The sequence below is a fragment of the Apodemus sylvaticus genome, chromosome 7 (assembly GCF_947179515.1).
Source record: "Apodemus sylvaticus chromosome 7, mApoSyl1.1, whole genome shotgun sequence".
In the NCBI taxonomy this organism is placed as follows: Eukaryota; Metazoa; Chordata; class Mammalia; order Rodentia; family Muridae; genus Apodemus; species Apodemus sylvaticus.
In genome coordinates, this window is record NC_067478.1 from 97,605,071 (window position 1) to 97,621,010 (window position 15,940).

Sequence of the window (15,940 nt, forward strand, 5' to 3'; positions counted from 1 at the left end):
GGAATCCAGGAAATGAAAATATAAATAAAGAATATATCGAATAAAAAAAAAACCAAACAAACTAGTCAAGAAATGGGCTATAGAACTAAACTGAGATTTCACAACTGAGGAATCTTGAATGGCTGAGAAGCACCTAAAGAAATGTTCTAAGTCCTTAGTGATCAGAGAAATGCAAATCAAAACAACCCTGAGAGTCAACCTTACACCAATCAAAATGGCTAAGATCAAAACCTCCCATTGACAACGCATGTTGGAGAGGATGTGGAGAAAGAGAAACACTCCTCCATTGCTGGTGGGATTGCAAACTGGTACAACTTCTCTGGAAATCAGTCTGGAGATTCATCAGAAAATTGAAATTAGATCTACCTAAAGACCCAGCTATATCACTCTTGAGAATATACCCAAAAATGCCCCCACCATGCCACAGGGGCACAATGTTCCACTGTGTTCATAGAGGCCTTATTTGTCATACCAGAAGATGGAAATTACCCAGATGTCCCACAACGGAAGAATGGAAACAGAAAATGTGGTTTATTTACACAATGGAATATTATTCAACTATTAAGAACAAAGACATCTGGAGTTTTGCAGGCAAATGGATGGAACTAGAAAATATCATCCTGAGTGACAGAACTCAGACCCAAAAGGACATGCATGGTATGTACTCACTAGCAAGTGGATGTTAGCCAAAAAAAAAAAAAAAAAAAAAAAAAAAAAAAAAAAAAAAAAAAAAAAAAAAAACACTACAGAGTACTCAAGATACAGTTCACAGAACTCAAAAATGTCAACAAGCTGAAGTGCCCAAGTGAGGATGGCTCAGTCCCACTTGGGAACGAGAAGAAAGCAATCCCATGTGGTGATGGAGGGACCTGGGAGGGGAAGTGGACAGGGGGAGTGGAGGGGAACCTGATCTAGTATTGAGTGGGGGAAAAGGACTGTAACCCTGAGGGCCAGCAGAAAGAATAGAAGCATGCAACCTTGGGAGATAGGAGGTTGGGGGCACCCTCCAGAATGCACCAGAGACCTGGGAGGTGAGGGATTCTCAGGATTCAAAGGGAGGGACCTTAGATGAGATGTCCAACAGTAGTGAGAGGGAACTTATAGAGCCCACCTCCAGCAGAGAGACTGTACATCAAATGAGGGAGAAGGGGCCATCCCACGGTCACAACTCTGACCCAGAATTGTTCCTATCTGAAAGAATTACAGGGATGGAAATGGAGAGGAGCCTGAGGAAAAGAAGGTCCAGTGACAGGCCCAAAGGGGAATTCAGCTCAAGGGGAGGGCCTAAGGCCTATCACTATTACTGAGGCAATGTAGTGCTCACAAAAAGGGACCTGGCATAATTGCCCTTCAGGAGACGCATCAAGCAGCAGAGTCAGGTGCAGATATTTGCACCCAACCAATGGACAGAAGCAGCTGACCCCTGTTGTTGAATTAGAGAAGGCTGAAAGAAGCTGAGGAGAAGTATGACCCTAGAGGAGGACTAGCAATCTCAATTAACCTGGACCCCCCCCCCCGAGATCTCTCAAACACTGGACCACCAAACAGACAGCATACACCAGCTGATATGAGGCCCCCAGCACACATACAGTAGAGGACTACCGAGTCTGTGTTCATCCAGAGATGATGCACCTAACCCTCGAGAGACTGGAGGCCCCGGGAAGTTTAAAGGTCAGGTGGGGTGGGGTGGGGACATCCATGTGGAGACAGGGAAATGGGGAGGATGTGGAACAGTCGGAGGGTAGACAGGGGTTCCAGGGAATAAAATATGGAGTGTAAAAATATATTAATTAATTTTAAAAATCTATAGCTTTTTTAGCTAAATATTAGCATAATGTTTAAACATTAGCAAAACCAAGGTTAAACATATTTTAAGACTGTGATTTTTTTAACCTTTTCATGTTGTAAACCTCCAAATTGTTAAAAGAAATTTAAAAGTTCTCAATTGTGTTTTTTGTAATATTAAAATATTTTTAAAGAGTAAAAAAAAGAAAAGAATGAGTCATTAACATAAATTAACATGAAATTAATGTAAAATTAACATAATGATGAGTCCTTGACATAAAACAAACTTGAGCCACCATGTTTGCAGAACCTTCACTGATATTCTTTCTGGTTTTTCACCCTTACTGTGCAGACGCACAGAGCCATCTCCTGGACACTATTCTCACTACAAGTCTGCCCAGCAAAAACTTAAGAAACAGGAGAGGATATGGTAAAGTGAGTTGAGATAAATTTATTATTGTATCTTGCCAAAAGGTAGTTTATTGGGTTGAGGGGGTAACAGTGTTTTTGCAGAGGTGGTGAATTGGGTGGATCTTTAATGTAACAACAAATATCCTTAAAATACTTAAAAAGAAGACACATCTAGATCTGGAGACTGAGGCTGCCTTGCTGAACTTTGTGCTACAGATGAAAGTAATAATCTAATTCTCTCTCTCTCTCTCTCTCTCTCTCTCTCTCTCTCTCTCTCTCTCCCTCCCCTCCCCACTCCTCTCTATCAGCCATGGGGGTCACACCAAGGACCTGTCACACACCTTTTCTAACACTAAGCACTTTACTGCACCCTTCAGCCCTGTTCTGATGCTTTTGGACTAGCTGATTGTGACATTCAAGGGAAACAGAGGCAAGATTGTAGGTAGAGAAAGAGAAGTAAAGGTTATATGAAAACAGCCAAAATGGGCTGCACTCTGAGAACCAGCAATGCTCTGGCAGCCAGTCTGAGTTGGGGTATGGTAGAAATGGATTCTTTATGAGGTCCCATTTGTCAATTCTTGATCTTAGGGCATAAGCTGTTGGTGTTCTATTCAAGAACTTTTCCCCTGTGCCCATGTCCTCAAGGGTCTTCCCCAGTTTCTTTTCTATTAGCTTCAGAGTGTCTGGCTTTATGTGGAGGTCCTTGATCCATTTGGAGTTGAGCTTAGTACAAGGAGATAAGAATGGATCGGTTCACATTCTTCTGCATGCTGACCTCCAATTGAACCAGCACCATTTGTTGAAAATGCTATCTTTTTTCCACTGGATGCTTTCAGCTCCTTTGTGGAAGATCAAGTGACCATAGGTATGTGGGTTCATTTCTGGGTCTTCAATCCTATTCCATTGATCCGCTTGCCTGACATTGTACCAATACCATGCAGTTTTTATCACTATTGCTCTGTAGTAAAGTTTGAGGTCTGGGATACTGAATCCCCCTGAAGTTCTTTTACTGTTGAGAATAATTTTAGTTATCCTGGGGTTTTTGCTATTCCAGTTGAATTTGAGAATTGCTCTTTCTAGCTCTAGAACTAGGGCTGAAGAACTGGGCTGAGATTTTGATGGGGATTGCATTGAATCTGTAGATCGCTTTTGGCAAGATGGTCATTTTAACTATATTAATCCTGCCAATCCATGAGCATGGAAGATTTTTCCATTTTCTGAGATCTTCTTCAATTTCCTTCTTTAGAGATCTGAAGCTCTTGTCATATAGGTCTTTCACTTGTTTGGTTAGAGTCACCCCCAAGATACTTTATGCTGTTTGTGGCTATTGTGAAGGGTGTCATTTCCCTTATTTCTTTCTCAGTCTGCTTATCCTTTTGAGTATATAAAGGCAAAAAAGAAAAAGAAAAAAGAAATGGATTCCCCCACCCGACCCCTAAGATAGGCTGTGCTAAGAATATTTCCCCTGTGGCTGCAAGGGGGAGCCTTTTAGACTGTGAGAAAAGAGAAATAGTGTTTTTATTACAGAGGCAAGTTTTTGGAGATTTCTCTATTCTCTACCCCCTTACACGGATTTACTGTGCAGATACCTGGCTCATAACACTGGACACTGTGTTTCTTATCACTCTGTGATGTTCGTCAAGGTCTCGTTTTCCTGCAATGTTTGTCAAGGTCCCCATATTCATTAGAAATAATCCTCACTACAGACTTTTCACACAAATTAAACACTGTATTCTCTGCTCCCCCCACACACTTTGTTTGAAATCAAAGGCCTAAAGAAGATACTTGAATTTCGATGGCACTCAGGGATATGTGGTATTGGCCCCTTTGGTGCCTACCACTACATTCCATTTATTAAGAAGTCTAACTTGCTTTTATGTCCTTAAGAAGACACAATCCCTTTGTTGTGTCCCATAGGATATGAATGGTCTCTCTTTAAAACTCTTCTGCTTCGTGCATAATCCATATCCTCTTTCTGGAAGGTTAGAGAACAAAGAGGAGTGTCTTAGTTAGGGTTTTACTGCTGTGAACAGACACCATGACCAAGGCAACTCTTATAAGAACAGTATTTAATTGAGGTTGACTTACAGGTTCAAAGGTTCTGCCCATTAGCAACAAGGTGGGAACATGACAGCATCCAGGTAGGCATGGTGCAGGAGGAGCTGAGAGTTTTACATCTTCATCTGAAGGCTACTAGGAGACTACTGGCTTCCATACAGCTAGGATGAGGGTCTTAAAGCCCACACCCACAGTGACAAACCTATTCCAACAAAGCCACACCTACTCCAACAGGGCCACATCTTCTAATAGTGCCACTCCCTGGGCCAAGCATATACAAACCATCACAAGGTGCTCGTTGCCTGAGCTGGTTATATTCCTCCCAAACAGAACGATCTATGTAGCACATTCCAGAAATAATGCCTGTCTGTGGAAAAGCTGTATCAGTCAGGTTCCTCTGGAAATAGGAGGGAGCACTCACAATACAGTATTCCTATTGTCTCCAAAATAACCAGGTATGTGACCATCATATGTAAGTGATGAGTTAAAAGACTTCTTCACATTCAATAGATGCCCCAGCATGGAGAAATTGAGGAGATATGGGTGGGAGTGGGTTGGATAAAGGGGCATATTCTTGGAGTCAGGGGGTGGGAGGATGGGTTGGGGGTTTTCAGGGAGGGAGGAAACCGGGAAAGGGTATAATATTTGAAATGTAAATGAAGGATATATTCAAAAAAAGAATTACAACTAACAAAAAAAAAAGGCTCCTTCATTTTGAGCCTGCTATTTTCTTGAGATAAAGGAGTAGGGTAAAAGGGACAAAATAATATGATTATATATATAATATATCATATATTATATATAATAATAATATGGCTATATAATATATATAATATAATATATATTACTAGATATATTATAAAACCAACAGATTTTGGTTATAAGATAAAATATCAGTTCATTCAAATACATCTCACTAACCAAAGTATCAGTAAACTCAGTACAAATTTTTGGCTCACTGAATGTCAAGCATGTAAATTTTGTTCTGTGCCTTTAGGAAATGTATGATGATGTTCTTACTCAGTTAACACAATCTGTAGTAAGAATTTCGGTTTCTTTAAAATCCCAGTTATGTTATATGAATATGTTTTTGTTCTAATCCTAGGTACGGAATAAGAGGCTGCTTCACAGAAGGTGATTATGATTTGCCTGGTGCTCTAGCAGGAGCATGATTTTGCCAACTTCAGATAGTTTCTGTGATTGGGTGACATTTGAAATTCAGGGCTGGGCACACTCTGCAGAGGCTGCTGCTTCCTGGGCTGCTGCTCCCTCTGTTGCTGGTGTTTCCTGTTACTGTGGTTTGCAAGTGGTCTTGAGCAAAGAGATGAGAAGAAATTGGAGATATCCTGACTACAAAGATTAGATTTACCTCAAGGAATTCAATGCCAATAATCATCAGAAAGTAGTCTCTTCAAAGAGGTCTACATCCCCCTACCCCTCTAATCTTTTTCTCCCACCTAGTGTTGGAGGGTTGAAAGGGATTACGGTGGAATACACATTGGAAGTGGTAGCAGGTATAAAAATCCAATACAGTAACCCAAAGAAGCAGGTCTACAATAATGCATGGATTTTTGTGAACCAAGAATTTTCTTTGAAGCTTAGATTCATTTTCTAAACATAATTCATTTTCAAAAAAAGATTTGTTATTTTTAATTTTATGTATGTGTATGCACACAAGAATGAATATACCTGAGGAGTCCAAAAAAGAGTGTTAGATCTCCTAGAACTGGCATTACATATGGTTGTGAGCTGCCAGTGTGGGTGCTGGCAACCAAGTCCATGTCCTCTTCTTCAAGAGTAGTACGTGCTCTTAACCACTGACCCACATCTACAGCCCTATAATGTGATTTCATGTTTTAGCGCTATCAAACCATCAAATGTAAATTTCACTGCAAACTATATTATATAATGCACATTATCACTGAATGAACTTATATTTTAAGAATCGTATCATTTCATTTGTTTTTCCATATATATACTTGTGTAAAGAAAAAACAGAACTCAAAGGAAAGTTATGGATGAAGAAAAGTTATTCAACAAAAAGAGGCAGGTGACTACTGTTTTACAAGGCAGATTATAAAGCACTCTGCCTAGTATAGAAGGAATTTGTTCATGCTTTCAAAGACTATTGTTTCAAAATGTGCAGTATTCAATAACATGATGACAGATTTGGTGTATCAAAGGCTGTGTCATGAAGATAAAGTAGCAGAACAGAAAAGTAAATTTATCTTCTCACCAACAATAATCTTTTTAAAAGTTACAAGTCAGATTCTAATTATATCAAGTCAGTTATTCAAATCGGATTATAAAAGCTAGTTACATAGTAGCATATTTAATAACAAAAAGATTATACTGATGGTGAGTTTATTAAGCAATGTATGAAGAGTATAACGTATAATGTGTATGGTAGTTTGAATAGGAATGGCCCCCACAGACTCGTGTGTTTGACTGCTTGGACCATAGGGAGGGACACTATTAGGAGGAATGGCCTTATTTGAGTAGGTATGGCCTTTTTGGAGGAAGTGTGTCACTGTGGAGGCAGTCTTTGATTCTCCTGCTGTACTGGCTGGTTTTGTGTGTCAACTTGACACAGTCTGGAGTTATGACAGAGATGGGAGTTTCAGTTGGGGAAGTGCCTCCATGAGATCCAGCTGTGGGGCATTTTCTCAAATAGTGATCAAGTGGGGAGGGCCCCTGGTGGGTTCTACCACCTTTGACCTGGTATTCTTGGGTTCTATAAGAGAGCAGGCTGAGCAAGCCAAGGGAAGCAAGCCAGTTAAGAAACATCCTTCCATGGCCTCTGCATCAGCTCCTGCTTCCTGACCTGCTTGAGTTCCAGTCCTGACTTCCTTTAGTGATGAACTGCAACGTGGAAGTGTAAGCTCAATAACCCTTTTCCTCCCCAACTTGCTTATTGGTCATAATGTTTGTGCAGGAATATAAACCCTGACTAAGACACCTGCCATCTCTTAACCACACACACACACATACACACACACACACACACACATTATATATATATATATATATATATATATATATATATATATATATATATATATATCAAGCTATATTCAATAACACAGTCTCTCCTTGTTGCCTATGGATCAGGATGTAGAACTCTTTGCTTTGCCTCCAGGACCATGTTGGACTGTATGCTGCCATGCTTCCCAACATGAAAATAATGAACTAAATATCTGAAACTATAAGTCATCCCTAATTAATAGGGATGTTCCTATTATCCTATATATCCTATCCTATATATGCTATATAAGAGTTCCCTTAGTTATGGTGTCTCTTCACAGCAATAGAACCCAGACTAAGACAATGTGCCTAGTTAAAAAGAAGCAATATTCATAAAAAGCAGTTTGTTTCATCAGGCACTAGCTGGGTGAATTGAAGATTTAAAAAGTCTATCAAAGAAAATTTGCCATTTATGCTGTGGTAGTGGATGGCACTGTGGCTATAAATGCAGCTTACTTTCCATTTTATAGCATCACTGATTAACTGTCGATTTTTGCATTTGAAAAACAAAGCAAAAATAGAAAAGACTTTATTAGTACCAGTAAAAGATACAACTAGTCCCTGAGCAGCTTGCTTTTCAAGGGAGACTTCCATTCTCCTGCCATCTCTTCACCCCCCCCCCCCCACCTTCATCACACCTGAGGCCCTAAACAGTATAGACCTGCAGGCCTAGAACTATACAACCCAAGGACACCCATCAGAGGCCTGGCAAACCAGGACCATTGAGGTTCACCTCCCTCCCAATACCTACTACAAGAATATCCAGAGACCAAAACCATCCAGATGGCTAAAGGCCCACAAATGAACACAATCAGCAAAAGGCAAGGCAATATGACACCTCCAAAGCACAGTCACCTGGCTACAGCAAGCCCTGGCTTTCCTAACACAACCAAAACACAAGAAAATGATCTTAACTCTAATCTTATAAAGATGATAGAAGCCTTTAAAGAGAAAAATGAATAAATCCCTTTTTAAAATACAGAAAAATACAATCAAACAAATAGAGATCTTTAAAGAGGAAACAAATACCTTAAAGACATACCAGAAAATACAATTAAGCAGGTGAAGAAAATAAGTAAAACTATGCAACTTGTTTCTTGGTCATATTTGTGCAGGAATAGAAACCCTGACTAAGACAATGTCCCTCATCTGACGAATGGACAAAGAGAATGTGGTACATCTACACAATGGAATACTATTCAGTATTAAAAACAAAGACATCATGAATTTTGAAGGCAAATGGAAGGAACTTGAAAATATCATCCTGAGTGAGTGTCTTAGTTAGGGTTTTACTGCTGTGAACAGACACCATGACCAAGGCAACTCTCATAAGGATATCATTTAATTAGGGCTGGCTTACTGGTTCAGAGATTCAGTCCAGTAACATCAGTGTGGAAGCAGGGAAGCATCCAGGCAGATATGGTACAGGAGGAGCTGATAGGTCTACATCTTCATCTTCAGGCCTCTAAGAGAAGACTGACTTTCAGGCAGCTAGGATTAGAGGATTAAAGCCCATGCCCACAGTGACACACCTACTCCAACAAGGCCACACCACCTAATAGTGCCACTCCTGGACCAAGCATATATAAATTATCACAGTGAGGTAACCCAGCCCCAAAAAGGCACGCACAGTATGTATTCACTTATAAGTGGATATTAACCATAAAACACAGGTACCATGCTACACTCCACAGACCTAAAGAAACTAAAAAAAAAGAAGGAAGGCCCAATTGAATCTGCTTGAATATTACTTAGAAGGGGGAATAAAATAGTCATAAGAGGCAGATGGAGAGAGGAACCTGGGAGGGAGGAAGGGGAAGAGAAATGGTGCGTTCAGGATCATGTGTGGGGAAAGACAGGAGAGATGGCTAGATGGCCATGAAAATTAATAGAAATCGGCAACTGACAGGGGTGAGGAGGCAGGGGCATCTCCAGGATAAGACAGAGCCCTAAAAAAGGGAGGCAACCAAGAATCAATGGAGATGACCTTAGTTGTGATTCATAACATTGGGGATATGGAACCTGAAGAGGTCACCTTTTGTCACTAGGCAGAATAGTGACAGAGACAGCAACCACACACACACACACACACACACACACACACACACACACATACACACACACAACTTTCAGCCCAAAATGTTTCCTGTCTATAAGAAATACAGGCACAGGGAATTGAGCAGAGACTGAGGGAATGGCCAACCAATAACCAGCCCAACTTGAGGCCCATCACACTGGCAAGCACCAGTCTCTGACTCTCTTAATGTCATTTTGTTATGCTTGCAGACAGAAGCATGTTGTCCTCTGAGAGGTACCACCCAGCAGCTGACTCAGACAGATACAGACACCCATAGCCAAACAGCCAATGGAGTTTGGGAACTCTCATGGAAGAACAGGAGGAAGGATTGTGGACCCCAAAGGGGTTAGGAACTCCACAGGAAGACCAACAGAATCAACTAACCAACCTCTTGGATCCTTGGGGCTCTCAGAATCTGAACTACCAACCAAAGAGCATACACGGGCTGTACCTAGGCCTCCCTTCTCATGTGTAACAGATGTACAGCTTGGTCTTCATGTGGATCCCAAACGACTGGATTGGGGGGCTATCCCAAAAGCTGTTCCATGTACCTGGGATATGTTCTTCTAGCTGGGCTGCCTTGTCTGGTCTCAGTGGGAGAGGAAGTGCCTGGCCTCACAGAGACTTGAAGTGCCAAAGTGGGGTGAAACTCCTTCACCTACTCAGAGGAGGGGAGGGGAGATGGAAGGATTGCAGGAGGTGGTGACCAGGAAGAGGGGGCAGTGAGCAGGATGTAAAGTGAATAAGTAAAAAAATTAAATTAAAATGTAAAAAATAGACACAACTAGATGCTGGAGAGATGACAGTAAGATCAAGAGCACTACTCTTTTGAGAACTTGAGTCCTGTTCCTGGCAACCATGTTGAGCAGCACACAGGCACTTTTGGAATTCTGCTCCAGGTTATCTATTTCCTTCTACTGACCCCTGTGAATGCCTGCACTCACATGCACACATAATAAAAAAAAAATAAGCCATAAAATAACAATAAAAGACACAACTAAATCAATAAATTTATACAAATCATAAGAAATATTTTAAATGACTTTCCTTGTCCAATATCAACATGTCTGGGATATAGTTAACAATGGTGCTCCAATGACAGAAGATAAAAGAAAGAAATTCACAAAATTTAAAAGATTATGCAACTGCTACCCAAGATTAATATTTACTGAAGTATCACTGCATAGCATAACAATACAAAATTACACGCAAAAGCATTATAAGTGGTTAATTCTACACAAATCGTCAACAATACTGTGAATTTCATAAAGCCAATGGGTTAAATCATCACCAATCCAGGAAGTCTTTCCAACCATTGGTGATCACTATAGCATCATCAGGCAACATCATCTACTTTTCAAAAGTAAGATGGCTAAGCTTAGGCCACATGTTAAAAAGATTTTATGATTTGTGACATGTTGTCAACTCTTTTTTTTTTTTTTTTGTATCACAAACAAAACTTGTACTAGAACTGGCTTACAAATTTAACTTTGCTAGTGACTTTAACCATTCATTTAAAATATTAGTCTTAGCTGGGCGACAGTGGTACACACCTTTAATTCCGGTACTTGGGAGGCAGAAGCAGGCAGATCTCTATAAATTCAAGCCCAGTCTGGTTTACAGAGGGAATTCCAAGACAGCCAAGGCTATGTAGAGAAACCCTGTCTGGACAAACAAACAAATAAAGAGATAGATACATAGATAAATTTAAAAATAAAACATTGGTCTTCAAAGCAAAACTAACATATAATTTTTCAAATTATAATAGTGTTGCAAATAAAACTGAAAATTTAACAAGTTCGAGCTTGTATGAACAATTTTATGCATTTTGTTAAGCTGATTTAGCATAGTCCTGGAAACAGTAAAAAGTGTAGAGTGCATTTTTCAATTTGATAAAAGAACCTGAGACTGGATCTCAAGATTTCTTAAAAAATAAACAACATTTTGATATATCAGCAACCATGTTTTCAGTCAATACAAATAAATATATTCCCTGTCTGCCCATTTTCAAAAAGAGTTCACAGACCTTCTACCTGACAATCAACTTAAAGAAAAACTGCGTTCATGTGTGAGCTGTCCTGACACAGAGACAGACATCCTGGCTTCATAATCCCACCATATTCCGGGCATCACTTGTTGGGAGTACCTGCATTTGAAAGCAACTGTACTCCTTGTACAAAGCTCAAGTCCAAGTGGATCAAAGACCTCTACATAAAACCAGATACAGTGAAACTTATAGAGGAGAAAGTGGGGAAGAGCCTGGAGCACATGGACACGGGGGAAATTTTTCTGAACAGAACACCAATGGCTTATGCTCTAAGATCAAAAATAGACAAATGGAACCTCATAAAATTGCAAAGCTTCTGTAAGGCAAAGGGCATTGTCAATAGGACAAAATTGCAATCAACAGATTGGGAAAAGATCTTTACCAATCCTATATCCGATAGAGAGATAATATCCAATATATACAAAGAACTCAAAAAGTTAGATTCCAAAGAACCAAATAACCCTGTTTAAAAATGGGGTACAGAGCTAAACAAAGAATTTTCAACTGAGGAATATGGAATGGCCGAGAAGCACCTAAAGAAATGTTCAACATCCTTAGTTATCAGGGAAGTGCAAATCAAAACAACCCTGAGATTCCACCTCACACCAGTCAGAATAGCTAAAATCAAAAACTCAGGAGACAGCATATGCTGGCAAGGATGTGGAGAAAGAGGAACACTCCTCTGTTGCTGGTGGAATTGCAACCTGGTACAACTACTCTGGAAATCAGTTTGGCTGCTCTTCAGAAAACTGGACATAGTATACCTGTGGACCCAGCTATACCACTCCTGGGCATACACCCAGAAGATGCTCCAACATGTAATAAGGACACATGTTCTACTATGTTCATAGCAGCCTTATTTATAATAGCCAGAAGCTAGAAAGAACCCAGATGTCCTTCAACAGAGGAATGGATACACAGTGGAGTACTACTCAGCTATTAAAAATGATGAATTCATGAAATTCTTAGGCAAATAGATGGAACTAGAAAATACTCACTCATCCTGAATGAGGTAACCCAATAACAAAAGAGTACACGTGGTATGCACTCATTGATAAGTGGATATTAGCCCAAAAGCTCAGGAATACCCAAGATACAATTCACAGATCACATGAAACTCAAGAAGGAAGATCAAAGTCTGAGTGCTTCGGTTCTTCTAAGAAGGGGAACAAAATACTTACAGGAGCAAATATGTAGATAAAGTGTGTAGCAGAGACTGAAGAAAAGGCCATCCAGAGACTGTCCCACCTGGAGATTCATCTCATATACAGTCACCAAACCCCAACACTATTGTGGATGCCAAGAACTGCTTGCTGAAAGGAGTCTGATACGGCTGTCTCCTGAGAGGCTCTGCCAGAGCCTGACAAATACAGAGGCAGATGCTAGCTGCCAACCATTGGACTGAGCATGGGGTCCCCCAATGAAGGAGTTAGAGAAAGGACTGAAGGAGCTGAAAGGGTTTGCAACCTAATGGAAATAACAGCAATATCAACCAACCAGACCCTCCAGAGCTCCCAGGGACTAAGCCATCATCCAAGGAGTACACTGAATATGTAGCAGAGGATAGCCTTGTCAGGCATCAATGGGAGGAGAGATCCTTGGTCCTATGAAGGCTCGATAGATGCCCCAGTGTTTGGAAATCTAGGGTGGGGAGGTGGGAGTGGGGTGGGTGGAGGAACACCCTCATAGAAGCAGGGGGAGGGAGGATGGAATAGGGGTTTCCAGGAGGGGGGGGGGGGACCGGGAAAGGGGATAACATTTGAAATATAAACAAAGAAAATATCCAATAAAAAACATAAAAAAGAAAGAAAGAAAGCAACTGTGTTCAAGAACGAAGCACTCATAGAATGAAATGAGCAGCAAAACCTCAGGTGTGCAACTTGAGAATCCAGAGGTCAGTCGTGCTCCCATCACAGATGTGGATGCGAACATTTCTCAATACAATGCCAAATATTCCCCTACTTTTACGTTAAACTATTCTACTTATATAATAACTTTAAAAATCCTTAAAAATCAGTAGAGTTTTATTTCTTGGATACATTAATTTCTCTTTGTTGATGATCACAAACTCAGAGCCTGCACCATGATTTTAAATGAGTCTCCAACCTGAAGTCCCATAACTCAGATTTAAGGAGTGAGTGTTCACCTGTGGTGAGGAATATCACGAAAATCCCATGCCAACTTTTTTTTTTCTCATCAGCTCATACAAGGGCATCAGTGTTTGTATATGTAATGAGAGGCCTGAGGCCATTCTTCATCCATGTAGCCCAGAGAAACCGAAAGTTCAGACACCCCTGTACTCTGTGTAGCTCCTTGATGTAGGAAGCTGAGGAATTTCAAAGTGGGTCAGATTTCAGCAACTTATGGGCAGTTAGAGGGGCATGGTGGAAAAAAGAAAAAAAAATGGGCTAAAGAGGCATGTGATGTGGGAGGAGACAAGAAGGCACTGTAAACTGGAAGTCTCCACAGAACTCTAAGAGCTTTGAGAACACTGAACAAGTAAAACTGACTACGTAGAAGGCTCGCACAAGGGGACACTGGGAAATGAGGCTGAAATGTATTGTAGATTGTCTTGGTTATGAGGGCAAGTCACAGCTAGCAGGAAAACGATCCATGTGAGGTAAGAAGGGACATAGCCAGGCTGGTTCAAACATTCAGAGTCTGATCCTGAGCCATTTTATTTTGAGATATCTAAATACAATACAACTTTGGAAACAAATTTCCTCATGATTATCACAACAAATCTTAAGGCATAGTTACATTGAAACCCCCTTGCAAATGTCTTTTGCAGAGCACCTTCCAAAGGTATGAGTTCTATTGACTGAGAAACAACGCTTAGGATAAAGGTCAAGGGAGGAAGGCTTTATAACAAGTATGGTATCAACACTCGTTTGCAAAGTGCATGAGATCTCTTTCATAAGGATGGGTTCTACTGACTGAAAAGCAATCTCTCAGGAGTTGAGGAATTCATGCGGAGGCTAGTTCCACAGAGCAGCAAAGTACCACCATGCTAATAAATAACATCCACTCTGGCCTACTGGGTGAACAGGTGCCAATTTCATCCACTGAAGAAAAAAACCTAGGTGTTTAACAATCTTTCTTTACTTATAACAATGTTTCTTCACTACTATCTGTAAGCCAGTGGACCTCAAGCCCTCTACACTGAGTCACCGATCTATAGCTGTGAAGAGACACCGTGACCAAGGCAACTCATTTTTTAAAAGAGCATTTAATTGTGTCTTGCCTACAGTTTCAGAGGTTAGTCTGTTAACGTCATGGAAGGAAGTCTAGTGGCACGCAGGCAGACGTAGTTCTGGAGAAGTAGTAGCTGAGAGCCACATCCTGATCTGTAAGCAGAGAAACACTGGGCCTGGCATAGGCTTTTGAAACACCAAACCCCACCGCCAGAGACACACTTCCTTCAATAAGGTGACATCTACTCCAATAAGGCCACACCTTCTAATCCTTCTCAGATAGTGCCACTCTCTGGTGACCAAGCACTCAAATATGTGGGCCATTCCTATTGAAATCATTACAAGGGTTTAGATTATATAGGATCCAGAGATGCAGTTTACTCTGCAGGTGTGTAAAAAGAGTGAGTTGGTGATCATTTTAGGAAACCTCAGGTAGCAATGGTGTGAAGGATAGATTGATTCATTCGAAATATAAGAAAAGGCATGGAGCCATCATCTAATGAGAACAAAAAATAACAATACCACGACATATTTATAATGTGTTAATTGGTAGATACTATGCTAACGTGTATTTTCTCACTTACAGATCACTCCAAGTTTACCCAAGCTTATAAAGGAAGATGGTGTGTAAAACAGAAAATTTTCCCTCAGTTCCCACACATCACTAAACATACTTTTATTTACTTGTTTTATTACTTTATGTCTATGGGTGCTCTGCCTGGTGTGTTTGTTCAGCAAGTGCAAGCTGATGCTCTTGAAGGTCAGGAGGTGTGGACCCCCTGGGACTGGAGTTACAAGGTGATTGAACACGGACACTAGAAATCAAACCTGGGTCCTTTGCAAGAGCAACAAGAACTCTTAACCACTTGATCAACTCTCCATCAACACAATTTTTTCCTTTAAATCTAACTACGTATTCTTCTGTCCACAGGGCATCTCAGGGTATCTTCTGGATATTAAGCACACCTTGAGCTCGATGATTTGAAGGACTGGTCTCCAGGAGGTGAATCCACTCATTGGAAGGTGATTAGATCAGAGAGTTCCACCCTCATTGGTTGACTAACCCAGTGAAGGTTCATAATTTGGTGGCATTATTAGGAGGTGGGTCCCAGTTAGAGGAAGCAGGCCATCGAGGGTGCCCTGACCCCTTCTTATCGGCCTCTCTGCCTCTCTCTTTCCCAGCCGCCATAAGATGAGCAGCTGTGTTCTGCTGCCTGTACCCAGTGTGATATTCTGCCCGACCATCACCCAAGAGCTAACGGAGCATGAGCTCAAACTTCGAACCACAATAAATCTGCCCTTTCAGTGTCTCTGCTAAGTCACGGCAACAGAATGCTAACACAC